Source organism: Mastacembelus armatus, chromosome 17 (genome assembly GCF_900324485.2).
Source record: "Mastacembelus armatus chromosome 17, fMasArm1.2, whole genome shotgun sequence".
Lineage (NCBI taxonomy): Eukaryota > Metazoa > Chordata > Actinopteri > Synbranchiformes > Mastacembelidae > Mastacembelus > Mastacembelus armatus.
In genome coordinates, this window is record NC_046649.1 from 10,718,596 (window position 1) to 10,745,576 (window position 26,981).

The 26,981-nt window shown below is 41.5% G+C and overlaps 1 protein-coding gene across 2 annotated transcripts in view; it reads left to right on the forward strand.

The window, feature by feature from the left end:
- Nucleotides 1-1,936: 1,936 nt before the first annotated feature.
- LOC113133999 (SPRY domain-containing SOCS box protein 4-like) overlaps nt 1,937-26,981 on the forward strand; it is a 67,990-nt gene continuing 42,945 nt past the window's right edge. Inside the window, exon 1 of one of the 2 annotated variants that reach the window (XM_026313126.1) lies at nt 1,937-2,128. The gene's annotated coding sequence lies outside the window, so the exon portion shown is untranslated. Of the gene's footprint in view, nt 2,129-25,744; nt 25,948-26,981 lie in introns of those variants that run through there. The other variant, XM_026313125.2, reaches the window with a different exon arrangement.

Sequence of the window (26,981 nt, forward strand, 5' to 3'; positions counted from 1 at the left end):
CATATTTCTAATTCATTTTTTAATAAGCTGACCCTCTCTGATTCACACTCAAAGTTGTGGGTTAGCTGGGTTAGCTGTACTAATACACTGGTTTCTGAAAGAGCTGGCAAGATCAACAGACTACATTAAATATTATGTTTATATATTTTATGTTGTCAGTGTTGCCAAACTATGTACAACTATTGTATGTCTACCTGTTTTTTCCCAGATGCCACAACATGTTGACTCCCTGCATAATGTGGTGAGGAAAGGCACACCAAACCATGCCAGTCGTTGGTCAACATGTAAAAACACACCATTCATTCTCATGCTTTTGTGCTGTAGGAGAAAACCAGAGGAAACCTATTCAGTCACAGAGAGAACATGCAAACCACAGAAAGGCCTCATCGGCCTCCTGCTGTGAGTGGACTGTACTAACCACTGCAACATCAGGATACAGCAGAACTAATCACTGAATGTGAGTATGTGCCATCATCATTGGGGTCATTGGTCTTTAAAAAATGGCCATAGGTTTGTATTGATTCTGTAGTGCAGTTATTAGGATTGATCAAACACCACACATATACACATACACACTACCCCATTACAGCTCAATGGAAATTAAGTAGGCCTTGATCTGGTTTAATTAAATAAAATACCCTTTTACAGCCGATGAGTGTATTACTTTTGTGGCTGTGTATCTCAACTGACCTCCTCTATTTATCAGCTGAATTTGAATTTTTTGCAAAACACAATCCGAGATTGACACAAAGATAGATTCAAGTGCGATCTGGCATTCTACAAGTAATAATAGCTTATTGATGAGAGTTTAAAAAAAAACCCAAATCCTAATAGTTATAATAAAGTCAATATAAAAATAACATTATATATATATGTTTATTTAGCTGCCTCCTAGAGATTTCAAAAATGTTTTTCTCAGGAACAGCCTGGACAATGTGGCAGCGACACAACACAATCAAGTGTGACATTTTCTGAAAGAAATAACGTGCCTGCTGCTGGACATTTGCCACTGAAATAATTGAAATAATGACACAAGTTAAAGATGGAGAGGCAATGAAATACAGTTACATAAGCACTGAATGAAGCTGAAATGTCACTGTCAGCTAAGGTGAAAGTGGCAAAAGCCGTTGAAGATTTAGCTGAGGTTCAAGCACCGGAAGAGGTTGAAACTCAGTGTCAGTTTTAGACGATAAAATCAGTTAAAGAAATAGAATAAGCATTTCCTGAAGAAAATGCAGTGACAGCTAAACGCTCCCCGGAAAAATACTCAGCTCAATGATGCAGAAATGAAATTATATTTCTAACTCTAAACATAGGGACTTTTAAAGCTTTGTATCTGACCACATGGTGGCACCACTGATAATATGTTCCAGTAAGTTGAGCAGTTGCCCATGTGAGTGCCAAGGAAGATTTCTTTAGCCAATAAGAGTTTGTTTACCAATTATAGATAAACAATAAGTGATATTCTAAATTAAAGGCATAGAAAGTATTTAGGTTCACCCAAATATGGCTTAATGCTGTTTTTGAACATGTGCAGTATAATATTATGGGACTGCTCTCTGCCAAATAAAATTTTGGCATTTATAATGTTTGGTATTAACATGGTTTACATTTTAGAATTGGAAGCATGTTTCCAGCCACATGTATTTTAGACTAGGAGCTGGTCAAAAACATAAGAAAATGTCATTAGCATTAAAAGTTATTATCTTTAATAAAAGTAAACCTAGTAGCAACAGCGGTAAGCCCTGTCAGCTAAGGTGTCATTTCATTTCACATGGTAGTAGCAGAGCTGGAATCAACTTCCTACTGCTCTAAAATATAAATCGAAACTGACGTGCAGCCTGTGAATGCACCATGAGAGTCTGAGCCAATAGCGTTAGAGTAGAACGTGTGTTGTGGTGGAACGGACCAATCAGCGCTCGCTGTGCGGAGTAAACGGACACTGGAGCTGCGGGGCTGCTCGTTGCTGCAACAAAGAAGCCGTCGCTCCGTCGCCCGAACACATGTAACATCGCTGGAATAACATTGTTGTCATCGGCAGAGGAGACGACAGACCTCGGCTCTTCTTACTTCGTAGAGAAATCCTCGGAGAAGAGTCCCGTTTGGACACGGGCTGAGTTTGTGCTCGGTGAGTGTTTCTCTGTTGGCACCGGATGAGTTGCCCGCAGGATTTGGAGCAGTAGAGTCTTCGCCTCAAAAAGTGTCTCCGGTACATTTTCAACCATTGATCGAGCGTATAAAGTTACAGTTCACGCCGAGATCAACGACTTCCCCGTGATTACTTTTAGTTTCTCGTATTATTCTTGTAAACCGAAGTTCTCACAGCCTTCATCAGACACACCGAGTGTAGTGTTACCTGGATTTGCGTGTATAGCTTGTGTGTGTGTGTGTGTGTGTGTGTGTGTGTGTGTGTGTTCATTTAAACAGGGTAGCCTCTCTGGGTCACACCTGATCTTACCGTGTCGCACAATGGGATGGAAAAGTTGACTACATCTCTGTATTGTGAATACTTTGAATATGAGAGTAATGACCAATGTCCATTCAGTTTCTTAGGAATAACTAAGATCTGTATTTGAACTAGTCGTTGCCTGCTAGTTTGTGAGTAGCTCAACCAAAAACGAATCTAATCTAATCTAAAATAAACCAAAGACTGATGTTTCACTCTCAGACCCCAAAGTGATAGAACTAGCAGGTATTTCACAATAAAAGATTAAATGACAGCAGCATGAATCAATTTAAAACCAGAAATTTCAACATTTGAGAAGTTTGCTTGGATTTTTCTTTCTTAAAACATGATTCATATGATGTGTCAATCATAGATCAATTTTCTCTTGATTGACTAATATTTGTCCTGACCCCCAGACTGGAAGACAATGAGTTATACAACTTACACTGTCAAAGACTGTAATTGTATATAATACAGCAGATTTCATTGATTCAAAATGATCAATTTCTAATTATCGTCACTGGCTGTTTGGAGAAACCGGAATATGCTTTATTTCCTAATATAAATGCCACAGGAGGTGTTATGGAGATGGAAAGGTGATGGTGTAAATAGTTGACCTGGATTGCTATGTCTTTTCTGGAGCGAGTGAGAGCCATCAATCCTCTCTGTGGCTGTGTCTTGGTTTTTTTTTTTTACACAGGTAAGATGAGTAAGATGACAAGGACGTGGAAAATTGAGAGCAGATGGTGAGAACAGGGAGGGGAGGAGAGGAAAGAAGAGCAGGTAGAGGTGGAGTGCAAATGATGAGCAGGGAGAAGAGTCCGAGAAAGAGACAAGAGGAGGATCTGAATAGCAAGATGAATGGTGGCACGAAGAAGAGGGGTCAATGTAGTCATGTGGTCATGTAGTTTACTAACCAGAAAAGGGCAAAAAAGTGTGTGTGTGTGGGGGGATTGGTGGTGGGTGGAGTCTGTGGGTTGATGGATGACCTGTCGAGATAAGGGAAGGGGTGTTCATTGGGGACAGAGACGGAGGGATAGAGAGGCGATGCATTGTGACAGTGACAGGGGGTCATTTATCTGTCTGCTGGATCTGACCAGCTGGTCCCCATGGGAGGCCAGGCTGCTCACCAGCTTCCCTTCTTCCATCTCTTCTTCTTCTGCTGCTTCCACGCCACTTGCCCCGGTGTTGACCTGCAGTTTTTCTTGTTGTCATACCCCAGTGGTTCTCCCATAGCATGTATGTCTCATGCATCCTCTCCACCTGTCTTCCTCTGCAGTGTTTTGTCTCCTGTCCTCACCCTTGTTCTGCATCTTCTTTCTTGAACTTGCTGACAGCTCAGCGTCTTTCAGATCTCTGACACTGAAGCTTCGATAGAAATTACAGCTGTCTTCGACCTCCACATATCAACCCACTCTTAATTTTTATTATTTCATCCGACAGCTCAAATCTCCTCGACTGACATTTCAGCTGCCGTCACTGCTTCCACACCAACGGACACTTCAGGTTCTTTGAGAGCACTCGCAGTATCTCAGACTCTTCAACATGAGATGGAACTTTAATTCTCTCCATTGTGCATGCTTGAACTTATATTTTAACTGCATTTATCTCTTAGTATATGACAAACTGAGAGTTCAGCTGCTTATGGGGATTTACTTTGAAATCAAAATTCGTAATGCTTTCTATAAATACACTTCATACGACACTGCAAGTAATAAAAAAAACATTTTTAGCTGATTACACCTGCAGTTTTCAGCATAAGTGAGTGTACTTAACATTTTCTGTGGAAAATTATGCCTTTTCTGGTCTATTGTACATCCATGGCATTTTTCTCTCTCCTTTTGCTTGTTCAGTTTTCTGCCTCCTAATCTGTTTCCTTTCTGTCTTTATTGCCTGCTTCCCCCCCCTCCCATTTAAAAAAAAAAACCCCTCCCTTTCTCTGCTTTATCCCTCTAGAGGGACTAATAAGCGGCGTTATGAGTCAGTGTGAGCAGAGGAGCAGATGGGATTCAGCTCGTAGGCCAGATAAGGGTTTTTAACTCAGCTGTGTCTTATCACACCCTGTCACTGCTACTTAAACCGAACAGATAGTGCCTGGCATTATGTATGGAGTGGTAAAAATCCTTAAATTGAGATAGTAGAAGTTCAGCATGAAGCATGTTGGTGTAATCCCTGTGCAGAAAGGCTCCAGTGATGTCAGAGCGTTTAAAATGCAGTGATGCGGAGATGGGTGATTTTTTTTTTTTTTCGGGCAATTCGCAGACCACTCTGGGCGAGCAGTTGGCTCAGTGTATCAATTAATCAGCATCTTCATCACAGGAAATCATTTTTAATTGGATTTTAGTTTCTTGCCACTTGCCAGGAAGAGGCTACTGCTCATCTGCACTTTGGTCAGTGCCCAGTGTGTCATCATAGACGCACAAAGCGATTTGGTGACAAGACCCACAACATTGTGTAGTCAGTTAGTGCTGGTTTTCATCAGCCATCCTTATTTTTTAATTACTTTTTCCTCCCCCTCCTCACCCACTGTGTTTGTTGTGTGCCACAGCAGAGTGCCACAGGAAGCAAGCGCTTACAGGAAACAGACTCAAAGATCAGAACCTGTGAAGCCTCAAATTAGTCGAAATCAAGGCGCAGGCTTGAGTGTCAGGTTTCTAATGGTGACAGTCTCAGTTTGGTGGGTATGAGGCAAATGTTAAATTAGTCATTTGAAATGAGTTTGATCTGTGTGTGTATTTAACACCGCAACTCACAAATATTTTCATTTATCATTGTTAATCATTTTGTCTGTCAAAGTGAAAATATCACATCACAGTTTTCCAAAGCAGATAGTGACACTGACTTTATTCTTCAAAAGCTCAAACTCAGCTCATTTTACTTTGATATAACTAAGACAAGCATCAAATCTGAAAAACATTTCATCCAGTGACAATGATTCATTTTATAGATCTGGAATTTGCTAATAATTTCCTTTTCATTTTCTAGTATGCCTTCTCAAAAGCCATAGTAATCTGTTACAACTGTATAGTAAATAGGAAGGAGCTCACAATAAAACCAAATAACTGTTAAGTCTTTTCTCTTGTACAAATTAGTAACTTCATACTCCATAAATGTTGTCTGTGGACGAATTTCCCTTTTGGCATGTTTAGCTGACCTGCTGTGACTCGACTATTAAATGATACAAATATCTAGTCCCCCAGTTAATTGTCTTATCTGCCAGTCTAATGTCTGTCTTTCTGTGTGGTTCACCATTGTCATTTAGATCTTTCTGTCCATTGACAACCCCGTAAATATATGGATCTTACGCTGGCAGATGGAGTGGGAATAGTTTTATATTCAGCAGCCTTCTGTGAAGTCTGTGATAGACTGCTGAGCTTACAAAAATGCACAAAAACACACTCATGGGCACAGACATACACACACACAAATGCATGGACGTCACTCAGGGAAAACAGCACTGATGCACTGCTGCTCTTTGAAATCAGGTGCTGCAGAGAGAAACAAACAGGAAGACTATGTGTTCTCCAGCCCTTGACTGGTGCTTAGTGTCTAAATGCACTGTACAACCTGTGTGTGTGTGTGTGTGTGTGTGTGTGTGTGTGTGTGTGTGTGTGTGTGTGTGTGTGTGTGTGTGTGTGTGTGTGTGTGTGTGTGTGTGTGCGTGCGTGCGTGCGTGCGTGCGTGCGTGTGTGCGTGCGTGCGTGCGCGTGTGTGTGTGTGTGTTGTCCCTGCTGATGCACCGGTGACTCACAGAGACCATTACAATGACAGGATAACTCAAGCAACAGTGCACTTTACAGTAATATAGGCAGGGTAATATCCTCCTGGTGCCTGTCAGCACAGTGACTGGCAGAGATGAATTCAGAGTGTTACATGTTCCTGAAAACTTGTCACTATGTGCAACTTTTCTCCTTTCCCTTCCTTGTGTTTTTTCGCTTGCTCATCAGGATATCAGAGTGAGGTTGATGCTGCTTGTCGCCTTGGTGTCATCCTGCGTTACGTGTGTCAGCTTGGTCAGGAATGATTGCAGCAGCAGGTTGTTAATCGGAGTCCTCCTCTCAGGGAATGCAGCCCGACAAAGCAGTAGGAGAGCTGGACCCTCTGCAAGATAACTGGGAGAGTTAGATGAAACTTTAGTTTTGCAACAAATAGGCCTTGGTTTCAGCTGATCTCCACTCGCCCACTCATCTAAGATTATTTCACCTCGTTGCGTCCTGTCTTGTCAGGTATCGTTTAGTTTCCTGTCGTTCTCAATCACCTTGTCTGACACCGCGTCTGATGTGAGGGGAAGTTTGCTCCGCCTTTCTGTTCCTGCAGAGTGCGTGGAGGACAGTGGTGCTCATTTCCATATAAATGATGGCAGTGTCTGTGTCGTGATTTTTCTCATCTGTCGTCTCGGTGTTTGTGGGTGTGTGTGTCTGTGTGTTTGTCCACAGCATTGAAGTGTTTCTGTTCTCTTCCCCGTGTGTTTCAGTGCAGCGTCATCATGTGTTGGTGCTGGGTCAGTCAGCTCTGAATCAGCGGCCATGTGCCGCAGTCTGCCTCTGATGTCTTTTCCAGTTGGGTAAAATCAATTGACTCATCCTGGAATGTAAAGTGGGCATGCCATCATTTAGACTAGGGAGAAAAACCTCAGATAATTACACAGAAAACTTTCAGGGTTTATTCACTGAATGTATGTTTTTTTTTGTTTTGTTTTGTTTTACCAAATAGGGTTACAATTTTTTTTTCCAGATGCTTCTCTGAAAGCCTTGATGTGTTCTCAAGTATCTTCTCTGAGTGTTTTTGTAACAGGAATCCTTGCTGCCTGCTCCAGCTATTTACTTTATAAAGCCAAAAATAGACCAGACAGCACTCTGAGGCCTGGTTAGCTCATATCATATTGGCTATGTTAGCTGTGATATTAGATTTGTCCTCAAGTTTTAAAGGGAATGAACTCAGCACTGTTACACTTGTGGGAAACACAGGCAGAACCTTTTTTTTTTTTAAAGTAACATAACATCTGGGCTAAAAACTATAACCAAAAATGTATATGTGATAATATTAATATTGATTAATAACAGAAATGACATTTTATTTTTTTTTTTTAGTATCAGGGCTACCAGACAATATGAAGTATGTGTTATGTGATCATGTTATACTGCAGTTTTTGAGTCGCCTGCCAGCTGGCTGGGATTGTTGTTTATGGGCAGTCTCAACTTTATTGGGCCACTGTCGATTCAGAATCTCAAACTAAACGCTGTCTGTATTGCTAATAATGTTGTTCTGTTTTTTGTTATCATTGCCCTACACATAACTACCTATTTCAGTCATCAGCTGTGGTGGTGGGGTTCAGTTAAACAGTAGTGTGGTTAGCTTTCTGGTGAGTTTGTGCTATTTCAGACATATATCAGCTGCTGTAAATGGATAATTGTCTGACTGCACCTACTTGGAGAAAAGATCCAAGTTACTTTATAGAACATGGGCACAGCCCTCTCAGTTGCTGCAGACTCTGCAGTTTTTCCAGTGCAGGTGGGGTCCACCCTGAACAGATCGGCAGTCTATCACAGGGCTTACACACTCATATTCACACCTATCGGCAATTTAGAGTCACCTATTATCCAAACCCCAAACTACATGTGTTTGGGCTGTTGGAGGAAGGAGGAGTACCAAGAGAAAACCCATGCAGGGATGGCAACTGCACACAGAAAGGCCCGGGTTCAAACCTGTTGCAGCCTTAAAATAATAATCATCATTGGACTGATGTGTACAGTCAGGATTTTACATTGGAACAATATATTTCTCTGATTACTTTCCAATCCAGTACAATACAATGACTTAACACATTAGATATCTGCAAGAGGAATTAGTGGCATGATAGCTTGGGGTAAATTTTTTTTTTTTTTAGTGGAGCACTTACTAAAGCATCTGGTAAACAGCTTTTACCAAACATATCTGCACAGGCCAAATTTATGGGTATTCGCCGAGCTCCACTTAGCAGATACTCCTGGCGCAATGCGCAATGGGAATTTAGGGAATCTGTTTTCTGAAGTCATCACAAAAATAAGTTCTGCCAAAACTGATGATTGGTTTTTGATTCTGAGTACTGTTATGGCTAAGAAACATTTATCCACAGCTGCTGTGGGAAATGTCTTCTTAATGCTTCACTACGGTCCATATTTCCATCCACCTATATTATTAGCGCAACAGCACATTTAAATTCACTTTGTGTAATAATTTGTATATCAGCTTGTCTGCTTGAATAGTCATCCTCAAAGTCAACTGTGCACATCGAATTAAGTAACTATTGATGTAGCGAATGCAAGAACTTTTAAATGAAAAAAAGTTATTGAAAGTATGTTCGGCAAGAAAAGTTATGCAGAAAGCTGTTAAATCCTTTGTCAGCAGGTTATATGTCTCTTGAAATACTCTTTCTGTGGCTTGGTTGGTGGAACTGCATGACAGTGTTGATATTATCTGCTAATACTTTGTGATTGTGTTTTTATAAAAAAATGTGAGGGCATTTCCTTCTCTGCCTCCCACCCTCTTCTCCGTTCTCACTTTGTCTGTCTGTGTCTATTTTCTGGCCATAATTACAGAGCTCATGAAAGCGTTTAGAGTCTCATGAATATTTAGATCTTGGAGGGGAAGTGTCAGGGGAGACCCATGTGTGGCTGGTCTGCCCTAATTATGGAGATAGGCCTCCACGCACTCTTCACACACACACTTAAAATGAGGGAGGAAGGTCAGAAAATGATCAAAAGCTCCCAGTTTGGAAAAATGGTAATATAAGCTTAAACTAAGGTGTAAGTAGTAGAAAAATGACCGTGCACGCACGCACACACACACACACACACACACACACACACACACACACACACACACACTAGGGAGATGATAATAGCACAGATGGTTGTGCCTCCCTGTTGTTTAATTGAGAGCTAATGATGGATGCAAGCCGGACGGATAGTCAAGGGGACGCTGTGTGTTTGTATCTAGCAGCCTGGATGTTTTCGTCTTTGACGTCATGCGAAGTCAGGGCAAGGATGAACAGAAATGTGACTCATTGATTGTGATGGACAAACAGAAGGGGGGGAGAATTTTTCGTTGGAAAAAGCTCGAGAGGAAGGAGAGGATGCATGAACAAACTTCTGTGCAAAGACACAAAAACTTAATTAGGGCCAAACGGAGGCAGGAAGCAAAGGGGGCGGAAAAGGAGCAAGAGAGAAAGACTGAGGAAGAAAAGCTGGATGAGATAGGAAGACAGGATGTGCTGGGGGTGAGAGGAAAAAGCGAGCAAGGAGGAGAGTGAGAGAAAAAAAACAGGTGAAAAGAAGATGAGAAGGAAACAAAGGAGAGAGACGGGGAGGTGGGATGAAAGGAGGTTAGCATTTTAAAGGAGGCTTGTATTGTAATGAGTCATTTCAGACAGTGAGACTGGTGGTGGATGGAGGTGACTGGTGAGAAGAGAGGTGTAAAGAAATGTGGGAGAAATATGAGAGACCTAAACAGCGTAGAGGAGAAGAGAAGAGGGAATACAGTGTGTCACTGCAGATGTGATGTCTCTGTGAAAGCAAGAAGCGAGGATGGAGAATTTCAACACAAAGCGTAGTCCTAGAATCGAGATGAGCATAGTAATCTAAATGATTCATTGCTGGATATATGTGCAGCATTTGATGAATTCATCATACTGAGATCAAGAGTTTAAAATGGGCCCTTAGGCTATTCACACTACTGCTTACTACAGTGATGTCCGAGGAAACCTAACAGATACAGGATCAGTGAATTACATGAATGTTCAGATGGGTGACCAGTTATTGGACTAACTGACATATATCATAATAAATGTGATTTTAAAAAAAGCTTTAGTTTGCTTTGGCATAGATTCTCCACATCTCTGGGCTCCCTCATTTAGGGATTTGATGACAGCAGCTGTGAGCACTGTCCAACGTGTTGTTATTTTCTCCCATAGGTGTTCAGTTGGGCGGTGGTTTGTAGATTGTGAAGGCCACAGCATATGAGTCATCAGTATCAGTGAGGCTGCGTGGAAACATCTGCATGTGTTATATTTCCTCACTCATTTATCCACATTTTTCCCTTTAATTTGTCCCAGATCTGCTGCATTCTCGGGTTGACGCTTATTTATGATGCATTTGTATCTGTGGAGTACAGAGTAGTGGGAAGTATCTGGCCTCAGGGTGTTATCTGGTGTGTGTTGTCTTCAACATGTGATTAATAGCCTGGACTGTTGTAGTAGTTCCAATAGTCCGACTCATTGTATATTATTGGTTATGGTCAGTTTTTCCTCCACTTTGTGTTTTAATTTTGTCCGTACATCAGTTCCTGCTGGAATGATGCTGTCAACGCTTTTTGAAAATAATGAAAGGAACTGGGTTAATTTTATCAAAGAAAGCTATGACTGAACTGTGACTAAACCAAACTAAAACAAAAGAAGAAAGGAAGAATGGACATGAAGACTGAAGAAGAGAATAAAAATAAACAAAGTGAGCACATTACTGTGTGGAAGGGCTGATATGGCTCAAAATGTGGAATATCCATTTTCCCATGGCCGTATTTAAACATGTAAGACAAACTCATTTCAGTTGCAGCGTGACTGAGGAGTGTTGAATATTTGCCACAGACCGGTCTGTTCTATCATCCAGCCATTAAAGTGCTGTGGTCATGACAGGAGTTCAGGCTCATCCCACAGCCGCCCATGTATGAGCTTTCATCGGGCCACTTCACAGGCCTCTGAGCAGAAGCCAGACCACCACCAGCAGCTGTAGAGGCACGCTGCTGCAGCACAGACAGTGACACGGGTGTGATTATAAACACAGGCAGACACTCTGAGACACAAACACACACATGTCAGCGCCACTTATAACCCACCACAGTTTGATGAGGGGTGTCACCAGTCTGAGAGGAGTGGAGCCCGCTCTGTGTGTGTGTGTGTGTGTGTGTGTGTGTGTGTGTGTGTGTGTGTGTGAGATGGAGAGAATTGGTTAGCACTTAGTAATCACTTAATCACATAATATTCATCAGACAACACTAGTCAGTGGCACTGGAATAAGGGCTTGTAATGTAATTCAGCGGCTGTGCGTTTATGAATATGTATTTGTATATATTTGGTGGACAGTGAAAAGCAGGAAAAGGTGGATGATATAATGTATTTCTGTATGTTGTCTATGAACTGAAGGTTGAAATGTATAAACCCTTCCAGGTTAGCACGCAGTCTGTTAGACACGTCTGTATCAGAAAGTTTCAGATGTTTTGTTATTTTGAGTAGTATGGAGAGTTTTTGCCCTTATGCTCAATTTTAAAACTTGAGCTGATGGATATTTGTGAACCTGCAGAGGGGAAAGTAGTTTCTATAATAACAATGTGAACCAGTTGAATATCCACCCCCATCTCTATCTCACTCTCACAGAGAGCAAATTAAGCCAGCAGTACAATTCAAAGGAAATGGAAATTTTCGTGTTCTCGCAGGCAGTGCAGTGGGAAAACAAGCCCTGCAGTGGGCTCTGATTGCAGCAGCGTGTGCAGGACTCCAGTCAAAACATCAGTTTCATGTGGACATTGTGTGATTAGTTTCTCGTTTTTTTTTTTCTCCCCCCGTGGCCTACTTGTAGTTTTATTTTTTTTCATAGCTAGTGAGACAAAGATTAATCAGTTTCATCTGTCATCTTACCTAAACTCCTTTAATGCACCTATCAAGACTGTTGTTCTCTACATTGCAGAGCTTATTTTTAGTCATGCCATGCATTCACTTTTCTGGTCATGCTAAACTTAACTGCATATATTGTTGCCTGCACCTTTCAGATAAATTTGAAAAAGATCATGGTAAGTAATGGCCTAATTTATTATAACGTTGCATCCACTGACTCACTGAACATGAAATATCTTATTTCTTGGCTTCCTGGGGGCCACTATTGATATATTATCTATCCTCACCTGACATAACATGTCATGATAAACTTCAAACACCTGGCTATTTACATATCCAGCAGATGCAGAGGAACATTGTTGTTCTGGTCATCATGTGTGTTTCCAGCTTGGGAATATGAGTCCATTCTATCTTTGGGCTTTGTTTTGGGGCTCCACCAACTCCTGAGGAACTGTCTGGCTCTGTACCTGCTAAATGGGGCAGTATGTTCACTGGCTACTCACTAACTTTGCCTGTGTGCTTTTCAGCTTGTGCTCGACTAAAGTGGCGAGTTGTTGATGAGAGCAGTGAGACGGAACCAAAATGTGAAAAGGCAAATCAGTGATTTGAAAAGTGCCATAGTGCCAACACAAAAACACACATCAACAGATAGCAGCTGATCAGCACCTATACATATTAACTATTAGCTAATAATTATTATAGAGCAAATACAACATGGAATTATCGCATTTTTTTCTATTAGGATCGCTTAAAGTTTTTATGATTACCAAATAATGTACTGACAGGCACAGTGCACTCTGGTGGGCAAAGAAAATAATTGCAGCGATATTTCTTAACCATCTCAAGTATCTGTAACGTTTCTGTACTACAATTTGTTATGTATAGGCCAACATAAACTGATTCTTATATATCTTTAAGCTATTGCTGGTCAATAAATTGACATAGGATGACTTATCTATTGGGCTCAAGTTTAGCATGTACAGACCCTGCAGATACCATTTGTTCAAGCCAGAAGCATGGTCAATATTTACAATACACAATACTTATAAATGCAGTGTTTGCAATACATGTTTTAAACTTAATTTAATGGAACGATTTGCAAACAGCAGTAGATTAGCAGTAGATTTATTTTAATGAAAGTGGTCACTTGTTTGGGTTGATCTAACAGCTGGCACAGCTGCATCTCCTCCTCTATTGCTAAAGAAGGGAAATCTCTCTCAATGCCATCTCATTGTTTGGTGTAGGGAATGAACATACAATTTCCTTGTCTGCTTTTTTTGTTTCTGTAAAAATGTTACTAGAATTGTTTCTAAATGTTGCTCATCCTCCTGTATTATTAGCCGTGACAGCCGGAGATTGTATTGTCTTTGTTTTGGACTTCCAGCGTCATCTCATCCTAATTCTCTTTCTGACATAGCAGAGAGACCTCCAGTGTGGTATTTGCACCCAGCTATGCACCGGATAGCCTTTGAGTCCACACCAAACTCAATTTAACAATATAATATACTGGAGCTCTTACAGGATACACAGAAAAGAAGCACTATGTCATGCAGTCAGCAATTTGTGTTTTTCTGCTGAAATGACTCTGTGAAACACAGTTTGTGTCGGTGCAAGACAGGAGCAAAGAGAAATGAGAGAAGAGGGGAAAAATATCCTACCAACTGTGGGGGATTACAAGAGATGATGAGCACTGGGTGAAGCAGATGTGTGTGAATGAGTAGAAGGATGACTAGGGGAGTGTTTGCACAGTATATGAGAGGGAGGGAGAGATTGGTAAAAAGCAATGGCAAGAGATGGAAGTCTGGGTCAGACGCAGGTGTGTGTGGTTTTAGTCAATATGTGGGGACCAAGACCTGTTTGCACATTCAGACTGTGGGGACTCTACTTCCTCATTGACACCACATCCTGGTCCTCACCATGCAAATGACTGAATTTTGAAAAGATAATTAGGATTAGTCCCCGTAAAGTTCCTGTGAAGAGTGAAATCCAATGTGTGTGTGTGTGTGTACCTGTATTTCTAGCATTGTGAGGACTGTTTCGAGCATAATTCTATTGGAGTGAGGACATTTTAGCACAAGTTAGCACATTTTTGTCGTTTAGGTTAAGGGTCTAGAAAATGCACTGCATCACTGAGTTTACTGAGTGAAGTCTGTGTGTGTGTGTGTGTGCGTGCGTGTGCGCGTGCGTGCGTGTGTGTGTGTGTGTGATGGTCAGGACAGATGATTGTGTACACTGACAATCAGAATCGGCCAGTAGATGATAAATGAGGTTGTTTTTGGATTACCGCTCAGATGCAGGATATGAAACAAGTACAGCGAAGACAGACTGCCATTCAGAGACATATGTGAGCCAGCTGTTCGTCATCTTCCTTTTCACAGCCCCTTGTTTGGAAACCAACAGGTGGTTGTATTCAAATGACACATGTCGACAGTTTGTGGGAACACGCTGTGCGGTGCGATAAGAACAGCACCGGTTTGCCTCAGAGCTGTAGACTCCAGGCTAGTTTATCTGCACCTGTAAGAGATCTGACCGACTGTCTTGAATTAGTCAAAGAAACAGGAGGTGGCTGTGAAACGGTCTGTGTCTGACTTGCTGTGTGTGTGTGTGTGTGTGTGTGTGTGTGTGTGTGTGTGTGTGTGTGTGTGTGTGTGTGTGTGTGTGTGTGTGTGTGTGTGTAAAATTAAAGAAAAGATATGGAGACAGCAAGAGCTGAAAAAAGAAGAAAATTAATTAGCAGCTACTTTGACAACTTAGTAGTAGTTGTTTTTCAAATGATAATGCCAGTTATTTGTTGGTTCCTCTCAAATGTGGAATAATGCTTGCTGCATATCTCGGTTTTATATGGTAATAAATTGGAAATATTTGGGTGATTGTTGGACAGACAGACGAAGCAATTTTATGAGAATTGCCTTGTGTTTTATGAAATTGGATCGTTTCTACCACTTTCCGACATTTTATAAACAAAGGTCAATCAAGAAAAAAAGTCAAAATACTATTCAGTAGTGAGACAAATTACTTGCACCCCAATATGAATTGTTCTGTGTTTTTCCAGGTTTGTGTGATTGTCTGTCGTTGGCAGTGGGTTTGACACACCATCTTTTTCACTTGAAAAAGTCTAATTCCTAGCAGTAAAAATCGCTGTTGCTGCCACATTTTACATTTATCTGTGCTTTGAGGTTTGATGTACTGTAAGACTGATATAGAAGTGCAAAGACAGTCCCAATTAGCGAGTCAAAGCACAGTTCTATGTTTGACATCTGTACTGATTCACTTGTTACCAGGAGCCCTGATTTGACAAAGTGGAGTATTCTGTTTCTCCCAGTACCGGTAGAGAGATTTTGTTGGGGAGAGGGGGGGGGGACTTGCCATCACATAATTGAAAATTCCTGGTGTAATATATCTCTTTCATACAGAAGAGTGGCCCAAGGGAAATATTTTGGCATATCAACAGGGAAGGAGGACAGGAAAAATGACGGATGGAGCGATGAGGAAATCAGAGGAGATATGGAAACGATGGTGCAGATGATAAGAAGCTCATTATTCTGTTCCTATATTTAGCTGTCCACATCGTCCTCTTATTCTCACGTGCCCTGTGGAGACATCCTCGGTGTAGGCCTACATCCTACAGAAATCTGTCGCCTCCATCCCTGTCTGTCTCAGCATGCGTATGCCTCCTCTGTACTTCTGTAGTTGTCATGGCAACTTTAGATTGTCTGGCATATAAGGGTGTTTTCAGTGGGGTTGGTGTATAATGAGCCGAGGTCTTTTGTTTTCAGAAGGAGATATTCATCAGTTTGACCTTTCCCCTCACCAGAGCGGAGAAGCTGTTTGAATGTATTAAGCTCTTTGCTGCATCAGGTTTTACTCATTTCTCGTTTCTTGTGTCTGCTTCACTGTCATTACTAGTTAAAGCATTGAAGCAGGAGTCTGTGAATGAGACACAGCATGAGGGAGAGTGCTGGAGAGGTCAAGACAAGAGACGGACAGGGAGTGAGACCTGCTGAGAGCTGCTAATCCCAAAGTAAAGCAGATTACAGTAACAGCCTGGTGCTCGTGCCCAGTCTGCTGAAGGAAAGGGAGCTGCTATAAGCTGCTAAGTTGATGGCTGCGCTGCTGTGTTGACCGCAATGCTGCTCGATACCACTCTGCTCTACTCGGAGCATCTTGAATCTTTTTAACCCAACAGCTCCTGCCTCCACTCGACCTGCTGCTTGTGGCTGTCAGTGTGGCTGCTGTCACTCTGCTCTGTACTGCACGTGTGCATGCGTACATAAACACAAAAAGAAGTGTGGCGGCAAAAAGCCATAGACCTATTGAACAACCTGTGTATCTGTAAGTTAATGGTCATAAACATGCACATTGTTTTTTCATATTATCTCTATTATATTTTATTATTCAATATTTGTAATTTAATCCTTGTTAAAATACGATTAGTTGTTTAGTAAAAATGAGTCACTTTGTATTTTCTCTGCTGTAAATGTTAAAATGCACATTTTTAAATTTCAAATCAGAAACATCTGCCACAGTTGGCCATTTGTTTTTAATGACTTTAATTGTCAGCCGTTCCTTTTTTTTTTGTGTGTTTTGTGGTTTTATACCACATAATCATGATAAATAGTTTTCAGCTGTTCGGTTCACTTCCACTGGATGAGAGATCCTGCAGGTGTTCAATCACTGTCACAAATTATATTTTGTTATTACATGGCTACACTGTTTTGCTAAGTTATACAGAAACATGGACCCAGCAGGTGATGGACATGGAAACAACACATGACATCGTTCAGGAGGAAAAAAAAAAGACCTCTCTGTAGACGAGAGAGTCAGTATGGTGGCTGTGTCACTGTGACATGCAGTAAATGGAAAATAAGGTAGCTTTAATGCCACTATTACAGGCAGGTTTTAAGACCCACTGCTGTACAGTTCCTGACTGAACAACACAAAAATGCAGTTTGGAAACTGAACATGTTTGTGTTGTGTAAGTACACAGGAGTACTCACACGTGTACATATGCTGAGTGCAGTTGTGATAACTCAGTATCTGGTCTGGATTATTGATGAATGTCACCTCTGTAGCCTGTGCATGTGACTGACCTTTTACCTTTGCCTTGGGCTGGACATTCACATACTGAATAAAGATGTGTCCTTGTAGATTAGGTAAGGCACTGTGATAGTGAAGAACGTACTCTCAAGTCTGCTCATCGTTCCCTTTGCCTGATTGTGTGTGTGTGTATATATATTTATATATATGTACTTGTATTTCCACCTTTGTGAGGACAATTTTGAGCTTTATTCTATCCAAATGAGGATATTTTCACAATAGGGTAAGTTTGGACATTTGGCTGGTCCTCACATTTTCAGGATCCTGTTTAAGGGTTAAGACTTAGGGTAAAGGGTAAAGGTTAGACTTAGGTTTAGGTTAGAATCAGGGTAAGGGTTGAGGTTAACCATTTAGTTGTGGTGGTTAAGGTTAGGGTTAGGGTCTAGGGAATGCATTGTGTGAAGGAGTGTCCTCACAAAGTTAGAAATACGACTGTGTGTGTAGATATTGCATCTGTGTCCCCATTGATTACCTCTGTCTCTTTTTTCTCTATCTGTCCACATGACTGTGACTTGGTTACTTGTTTTGGAGTCGTGATTCACCATTTCGAAACCACGGTCGATTCAGCAGAAAAATGACTGGTGCGCATATTTTACAGAGATTTCACATTAGCTATATCCATGTGCAGTTGTTATGGTGAATGCGTGAGCCTGAGGCACAGAGACAAATACTGACAGATGTTACTGGCACTCCCCTAGTCTGAGGAGGCGATACTGGATATGTCAGAGCGAAAGATCCTTTTTCCTATAGCATCTTTGGAGTTTTTGGACCTTTATGTGAAGTGAAAGAAGAACCGATTTTACACTATATGACGTCTCCATATTTGTGCATTGTATTGACAGTAAAAACTAGTCTAGAAAGGCACAAGCCATAAAGAAACAAGTAAAATAGTTGGTAAAACGCCTTGAGAGACAGCTCTGTGTTAGAAGTTTGTTGTGGACACTTTTTTCCCATCTGTGGTGTGAGCTGCAATATACTGTATATTGCAATGTACTTTACAATATGGCAGTCACATTCTTAGTGTTGAAGCCTGAGCACAAGCTGGATTTACAATGCAGTTTAGGTGACACTTATGTCTACTGGCCTTGCAGTTTGGCCAGTAAAAGAGATTTATCAACTCTACTCTAGTGCTACTGATGCAGAAATTGACATCTTAACCTGTCAGCTCTTATTGGCAAACAGTGTCTGATCCATTTATTTTCCTGAACAGCACAAACTTTCTTACTACCTGGGGAATTTTTAAGCTATGAAAGATTTTAAATGAATATAAGTACTGTAAAGTAACAGCACAGTGTATTGCTTTTTCTATTTGCTTTTAATGCTGTGTTGACTGTCACATAATTAAATGAAACACATAAAGGTGGTATGAAGGAGCTTTTTCCTTTCTGAGATGGAGATGCAAACGGGCTGGTGGGCGGAGCTCAACACCTGTGACATGAGTTGATGGCAGCATGACAGCCTGTCACATTAAAACAGTTTCCTGTGAGCTTATTAAAGCTTGGATGAACACTAATGACAGAGCTGTATATTCACTTTTGGCTGGTTTTTCTCAACTTTGCTGAACAACACTTTGACTTGTGTTTAGTTGTTAGTGTGGCATGGGAGGAAAAAAAATAGTTTATTTATTTAAGGCAAAACATTAATTCTGACACTATAAATGCATATGTAGAACATACACCAATAGTAATGTATTCCTTTAGGTTATATTATTTATCCATTCAGAATCTTACACACTCCACATTAAGCTTGTATGTTTTTAGCCAAGCTCAGATGCCAGTGTCTGTACTGGTGTGCCTGTACCTATAATATAATCAGCTGCTTGAGTGAAGACCTTAAATCTGTTGAGATTCTCTGCACATGTTGTCCAGTCCCAAGGATATGGCCTTTATAAGACATTTAATTGACAAATGATACAACGATGTAATGAGAGTCTGCAATCAGAGGTTGAGTTTGTGTGCTTTTCTCGCTCTCTGCGGGAGGGAAACTGCCACCTATCACAAGCCAATCCGTCTGTGTGTGTGTTAATGAGCCAAGGTCTCTGTGGGACACTGAGAGGAGGACTTGGCACGTAGCAACGAGGGGTCAGCAGTGACAGGCGCAGACCAGCAGATGTTGGAGTAAAGGCTGGAGGGAGGGCACAGAAGAAAGGAGTAAGAGAGAGTATAAAAAGAGGAGGATTGGCTGTGGAAAAAAAAGGTGGGAGGAGAAGAACAGCGAGGGGGTTTCTGCGATTGGCAGATGTGGAGGTAGAGGTAAAGAGAAAGAAAGGGAGGAGAGTGTATAGATGAAGGGCCGTAGGGCAGAAGAGGAGGGAAGAGAAGAGAGAGGAGAAAAGTAAGGGAGAGGTAGTTACAGAAGAGTGAGGGTGAGACATAAACTCACCTGAAATACTTTTGAAACATTAGTTACACAGACTAAGATGACATCAAAGCACTAAAGACAGAGAAAAACTAAAATAGATAAATATGGAAGTCCTGATGTAGTGTAAACAGAAAATGCTGCTTTAAATTATATCATATGATCTCAGGGCTCTTATTGTCGTGGAGTTTTTCTGAGAAGTTTGACTTGACAGAAATGGTAAGACAGTTTGTTTAAAACTTGCTGGGTTACCAAAGCCGGTTAAGTGTGACCTGCAAACTTTGATAAAACAGTCCAACAGTGATATCGCAACTGAGGAGCCTGACAGAGAGAGAAAATTGCGTTGTGCTTCACAAAATGAGACTGTGACTCAGAAATAAAGGTTTTCCTATAATGAAGCAAGACCTGCAGAGGCTGTGTTTTAATGGGGAGAGAGAGGGGGAGAGGGAAATGAAAACAGCAGATCGCTGTGTGTGTCCCCTGCTGCCTCCATTTACCATCATTGATTGTGCAGCCAGGCTGAATTAATGCCTACCTGCTGTAGTCACACGGCTAGTATCTGTATCGATGTGTGTGAGGGAAGGAATGGACACTGTGTGTGTGTGTGTGTCTGTGTTTGTGTTGCTTTCTTTTGTGTTTGCACAGTATGATGGCTGAAACGTTGGTTTTCTTCTTTTCTTATGAATGTCTCACAGGCACAGAAGAATGAGGACAACCCTCATGCAGACATTTTACTACTCATTGTTCCTTTAACAGGCCATTACAGGCTGAGGAGTCGGGTTCAATATAAAGACTAGAGTTTGGTGAGTTCAAGCTTAAGAAGGGCTTAGGTTTACAGTATGATTGGAACAAAGGTCAGGTAATAGCTTAAAGTGAGGATTATGCAAATAAATGTCCACATGCCACTGTCTGTCGATATCATAGTAGTTACAGTGGAATCGATTTAGTCACAACGACATGAAGAGCCGAAGATCAAAGGATTTTTAAAAAAAAAGGAACACCACTATGAACACTTGGCCGCCACTTTTCTTACACCTCCTCTCTAAAACGCACAAAGTCAGAAGAATTGTGAGGACCTGCTTTCACAGTCTGCATTCATATGGTAAATAAAGATCAAGAGAGCTATTGCCCTTTTGCTCCCCAGGAGGTTTCTGTCCTCCCTGAGGTCGCCTGCGTTACCGCTGGACAGGTGCAGCCTCCCCATCTGCCACTGTCCCTGGTCGATACCACTCAGGTCTGAACCTTAAATATGAAGCTACAGCCAGACGCCTGTTAGCTTAGCTTAGCTTAGCATAATAAGTAGAAGCAAGAGGAGCACCAATAGTGCAAAGTACAAGCGGATTTAGGTCAGAATCTATTCTCAGAAGTACAGGAATATAAATGTCTGTGTTTATTGTGGACCATATGTGAAAAGACCAGCTTGAAAACAAATTAAGTTAGCATGTCCTCCCCTCATCCCTCTTTCACTTTTACCTTATCCAAACTGGCTGTGCTCCTGTCGCTCTTTCTCTCTGCCATCTGTACACAGTAATTGTACCATCTAGAATTACTACTATGTACGGGCTGCTCGTTTTTAGACCCCATTCCCTCCATTTCCTTTCTTCTGCACTTCTGTTCTCCGCCTCTATCCATATATCAATCCCTCCCTCTCTGCCAACCCTCCTCCCTTGGGCCTTGCGGACAGTTGGATGGCTTTGTGTTTGACATGTGCGTTGGCAGGAGGCAATGTGTGCACACACACACACCTCCAGTTTCCATTGTCAGTAAGCAGCTCAGCTGTGAGGCCTCTAGCCCTAATTTGTGTATGTGTGGTGGGGACAGGGCCCCTATTGTCCTGCAGATTAGCTCACACACACACGCACACGCACACACACACACACACACACACGTGTCCCAGGTCCCATGGGGTCCTTTAAGTGTGAATGTGCCGTGAGGCAGAAAATCAGGGAGCAATTTACCACAGGGTCCAGCAGAGAAGATGTGAGATGTACAGCAGATTTGTCTTTAGGCTCTTATTCAGGATTAGATGAAACACATAAGTTTAAATGTCTCAATGTTACTTCATCGGGGCGTGCGTGTCCTTTAAGGGATTCTCCACGAAATTTCTGAATGTGATTGCTATAATGATGTTGGACATCAAAATCAGCGTCTGTACATTATCACATGATTGAAGTACCGGTTTGTTTTTTTTGTAAATTAAGTCCTTGATTTTTATTATTATTATTATTTAGTTTTAAACCTATTATAACAAGTTTTACACACACACACACACATATGAACATTTGTGTTTATCTCCCATGGAGACTTTATATTGACTATCTATCTGTCTATCTTGTGTAACTAAAAAATAAACAATGCATCAGGGTTCACAACCTGCCAATCAGTCAGTCGGTCCATGGTGGTTATGTTACAGTTTGCATGTACCTACTCGTGTTTGATTGACCATATGTTATAGTTTTGGCATATACTTCGTAAATACATATGTGGCATTTTAGGAATTTGGTGTTTGTTTTTATATCTCTCTGTGCACATAATGTGCTGTTCTTCCTTTTGTATTTTTGCCTGGGAGGGTTGTAGCACTTGGCCCTGGTCCTTGTACATCTCTAATCAATCTGGCAGGCGTTCAATGAAAGTGTTGGCACCTTTGAATCGGAGCCATCACCGTGGATTTTCCCAGCTCCTCCAGCAAAGGCATCTTTTATGTTTTTCTTATTTCAGCCTGGATTCACCTCCATGTAAACTACTGAATTACTGTATGCTGACACATTGACGGGCCATCACACAGCCATTCTTTTAGTAACCTGCAACCATAAATAAATAAAAGAACTGTAAGACATGTAATGCCACTTGTACTACATGCCATCCATAGTACTGTAAGATATTACATTTCTTCACTTCATCACATCTAAAAATATATTTGCATATTCAAATGAATGTTCATTGTTCACATCTCCATACAGGCTGTTTATCAGGACATTTTACTGTGTTTGTGAAGGTAAACTTGATGATGAAAGGTGATAAATGAGCATTGGCCCTAGTGATCACTAGTGCAGGTTAAAGTTCAAATTTCTTTAATCATACTGTTGCCACAGTGGTCATGTGGTCACAGCAGCTTGTGGCCAAGAGCATATGAAATGAAGAAATGATGACCTTCTTCTTCTGTGTACATCTTCTGTAGGTGTAGCTGGTTCTGGTATTACGTGGTGGCCAAGTCATAAATTTACATTATCAAAACAGATCACTCATGACAATTGAATGAAATCTTTGCCATTAGTCCCTCTGCCCACAATTGTAGTCTCATCCACTCAATCTCCATAGCCATTCTTCTCTGAATGAACGCCACAGTTTGAACAATTTCTAAATAAATCAACTAAAATTTAATTAAAATAGTCAACATACATTTTTTTTGTCTTTATGAGTCATATGGAGGATCCTATTGGTAAAACAATCAGTTGATATGAACTGTGTCCTCCATAGAGAAGATTTGTATAACACCACAGGTTTATTAGCAGTTAAATAAAGACATGAACCAGAAGAGTTAGCAACATGTCTTTAAAGCTGATCCTGTACTATCAGTGCAGCAGTGCCAGGCTGCGTTTCTTAGTTGTCCAGAATCCTCTTCTAAGACTTGTAAAGAACAACATTTAATTGGCCTCTGGAAGAATGAATGGATTTCTGCAGCAAGCAGAATAGTGATAGGATTACAGCAATTAACTTAGCATAAACAACCAAGTATTCAAGTGTATTTACACTGTCTAAAGATATAAATACAGCGTTACTCTAAAAGTAAATTGTTATTTTACAGGGAAAATCACCAGTGAAATAAGTCTCCACACAGTAAAAACTGGACTTAGCCTCACAGCAGCATGACTTTCATAGAAACAGAGCCTCAGATTCATTGCCAGATTTCTAACCCCCCTCTACTCTTGACCTGGGTGTATTATGCTAAGCGTGAAGTGACTGCTTACGCTTAGAACCACTGACCTGCATCAGCTGCTTTTTAGAATAACGAGGCGATTATGAGATTGAGGTGTGAGCACATGTATAAACTCTGTGTGTGAGGCACAAAGGTAATGTTTCCAACCTATGACTGCGTCAGGTGATACATAACCTTCAGGTTTTCAGTCTGTGCGTGTGTGTGTGTGTGCACGTGTGTGTGTGTGCGAGGCCTATATTACTATTGAATTTTTTTATTACTATTAAAAATTTCCTAAGTATAAATAATTTACACAGACAGGGCAAATTATTTGATTTAGCATGATCACACTCTTGTTTCATCACACTCTTGTGGCTTAGATATTAGATTTTGTTTTCTAAGCTGCTCTGATTTTATTTGAGGATCAAGCTCTTGAGATACATCATCTCAACACAGACATAAGAGGAGCCCCTCTTAAATTTAAGGCTACATCCAGTTGACGGTGAGATTAGTTTAGCAAAGACTGGAAAAAGTACATAAAAACAATAACCTGCCATTTTATCTGGGGTTATGTGGCAGACTGTTTCTTGGCTCTGAGCTTTGCCAGCCAACACCCCACCCCCTTCCATAAAACAGAGAATTGTTGTTCTCTTTGCCTTTTGTGCAAATTGAACCTAACTCACTGGTAACCAGCCAGGCGAATGGTTAGACCATCTCCTGTTTTTAGCTTCATATTTAACAAACCTTCAGTTTCCACCAAAAAGCATGTTTCAAAAATATTGAATTATTTCTTCCTTGCTTGATGTGCATTTGTGTGTGTGTGTGTGTGTGTATGTGTATCCTAGATGGGGGACTGTGTGTTTCCTGTCACTCCACCAGCTCCCAATTAGATGCACCTTTCTGGTTAAGTGCATCCTCTTGGTTAATTGTAGACTTCTGAGACAGAAGGTCAACCAAACCATGATTTACTGTCCTGCAACTGTCTTTCTGCAGGTCTCATTAACATGCCTCTGCAGACATGATGTAATGATATGGTAATAATGCACTGGGAGAGGTGGTTTTGTGGAGAGTTTGGCTCCCTGGTGGTTGCAGCAGTCCTGGGAAAAGGAAGTCTATACAGGAAGTGAGCTGGCTGGCTCCTGAATGACTGCAAACACTGTAGTCTGTCTCATCACTACGTCTGTGTGTATGTATGGAAAAAGAAAGTGTGAATGTGCCTGTAGGCACTTGTGTATAGCAGGATTAACATGCATATGTCAGTGGACATGTGCACGACTGTGTGATTGACTTGTTTTTAAATACCACATGGAGGTGAAAAGTTCTAATAGGGAAAGAGACGTCTGAGTGCCCTCTTTCCTTTCCCGACTTCATGAATGACTGATGTAGCTGCAGGAAAAGGCCGATAAATGAACTTAGTCATCGCATCACCTCAGAGCCAAGCTATGCACTAATGTCCAGATGTGGGCAGATATGCAAGTGACGACAGGAAAGAACAGAGAGCAATAGAGCAGAACAAAACAGAGCAGGCCATTGCCAAGAAAGTACTGCATGTATTGTGTTAATTGTAGACTTGTAAAGTAGGAAAAAAGAACACTTTGTTCTCTGCAACAATAATCCAACATAGTAGAAACAATCCCTTCTTTTAGTGACAATCACTACTTTTTCTTTTGATAGTTTTTATTTCACTTGCAGTATTTATAGGCTGCTTGATAATTTTTAGGCTGTTTGTATATTCACTTTTCAACTTTAGCCTTACAAACTCTTATGAGCCAGATGGGACACGACTGGCGTTTTTCACCTTGACGCCTAACACACATGCTCCCTCATGTAGCGTATACAGCACGTGTAGGTGTATGTGCACATGTGTGGTCATGTGTTGGTTTGGTTGGTTGGCTTGGTGTGAGCTCTTTGTCAGAGTGGGAAGGGGAGGGAGGTGAGGTGAGGTGGGTGTTTGTCTGTCTCAGCTGCCTATCGGTCTGGTTGCTGTGGGTAACTTTGCTTGATGAGATCAGAGAGGATCGGCTTTCAGCCCTTCACGTCCTACTCTCCCCCTTTCTGAAAGGCTAAAGTGGAACTGAAACTGGAGTGGGGCTGAAAAGTCTGTTCTGATCGGTAGCTGACAGTGATTGTGACAACGCTGCCTTGGAAATACACTTTGGAAGGTGTGGGGGTTCGGGGGGGGGGGTAGAGCAGGCAAGGATGAAGTGATGGCCTCGGGACACATAAGCTCCAGGGAGGAAAAAGAGGGAGGGAACACTGGAGAGGGGAGGAGGAGGGTGAGGCAGGCTGCTCTTTGAGGAAAGAGGGAGTCTCTCTCAGTCTCAGTCAGACTTACTCGCTGTTGGTCTTCTCTTCCTCCTGTCTGCTTGGACTCACTCGCTGCCGCCGGCTGGGTGGCTTTAGCTGTTTGCCGTCAGGATTTGAACATGGAATCGGACTAAACAGCTGTACACAGCAAAACATGAGAAGAGTCGCTGGAAATTCACTGTAAGCGCCTTGATCTGTTGTGTTGTCTGCAAGGTATAGTGTGTCATCGCTGAAATATGTGTGAAAGAGATTGTTGCTATTTCAGGACTCTGTGTGTACTCTGAAGAAATGGAGTAGCTGTACAGCGATGTCTGATGCAATGTGACAGTTTATATTCACTGATAGACAATGATATGCCTGAAGTTAAAAAAGTAACTACATATGATTCGTTTTTAATTGTGTTTAAATTAGACAAGATCAGCCCACACATTGCTGCTGCTGGTAACCTTTTGACAAAACACTCAATTTTATATTTTCTTGTCCTGTTGATGCTACTCTGTACTCACCCTCTCCTCTTCCCTCCCTCTCAACCTCCTCTTGCTCATCTGTCGCCTTTAATTTTCTTAATGGTCTCGAGGCTCCATCTGGCCAGCTGGGATACCCCTGTGTGTGTGTGTGTGTGTGTGTGTGTGTGTGTGTGTGCGTGCGTGCGTGCGCGGGCGCGGGCGTGCACACGCTTTTGTTTGGTAGAGAGAAAGAGAAATGAGAGTTCTGGGATAAGCTACTCTAGGATTTCCCCTGCTCACATACAATAATAAGATAGATCCTGCGCTCTATTTTTAAACACAATGTCTGTCTGTATGTTACAAACACCCCTAATCTGCCGCTCTGCTCCATTCTGCCTGCGGTAGCTTTTCTCACAGTGTTATGTTTAGTCTGTGGATTGGGGTGAGGGGGTATATTTGTGTGGCCCATCCTGGGACAGAGAGATAGCAGCTCTCCTTTCTGACTTTATCCTTTTGTTTTGTCAGCTGCTGACCTCTGTTTCTTTCTCTTCCATTGTTTGTGTTCTCTCTCTCTCTGGGTTTATTTCCCTCACATCTTCACAGCCTTTCTTCACTGCCTTCTTTATATTTAGCTCCTCTGATTAACTCATAGCTCAAGTTAGGTACTGCTTTTAATGTCTTCCTTTCTTTCTCTTCATTTAGCTCACAAGGCAACACTGTCAACATCACCGCCAAGTTTCTTGATCAAATCAAAAGTTAAATGATCAA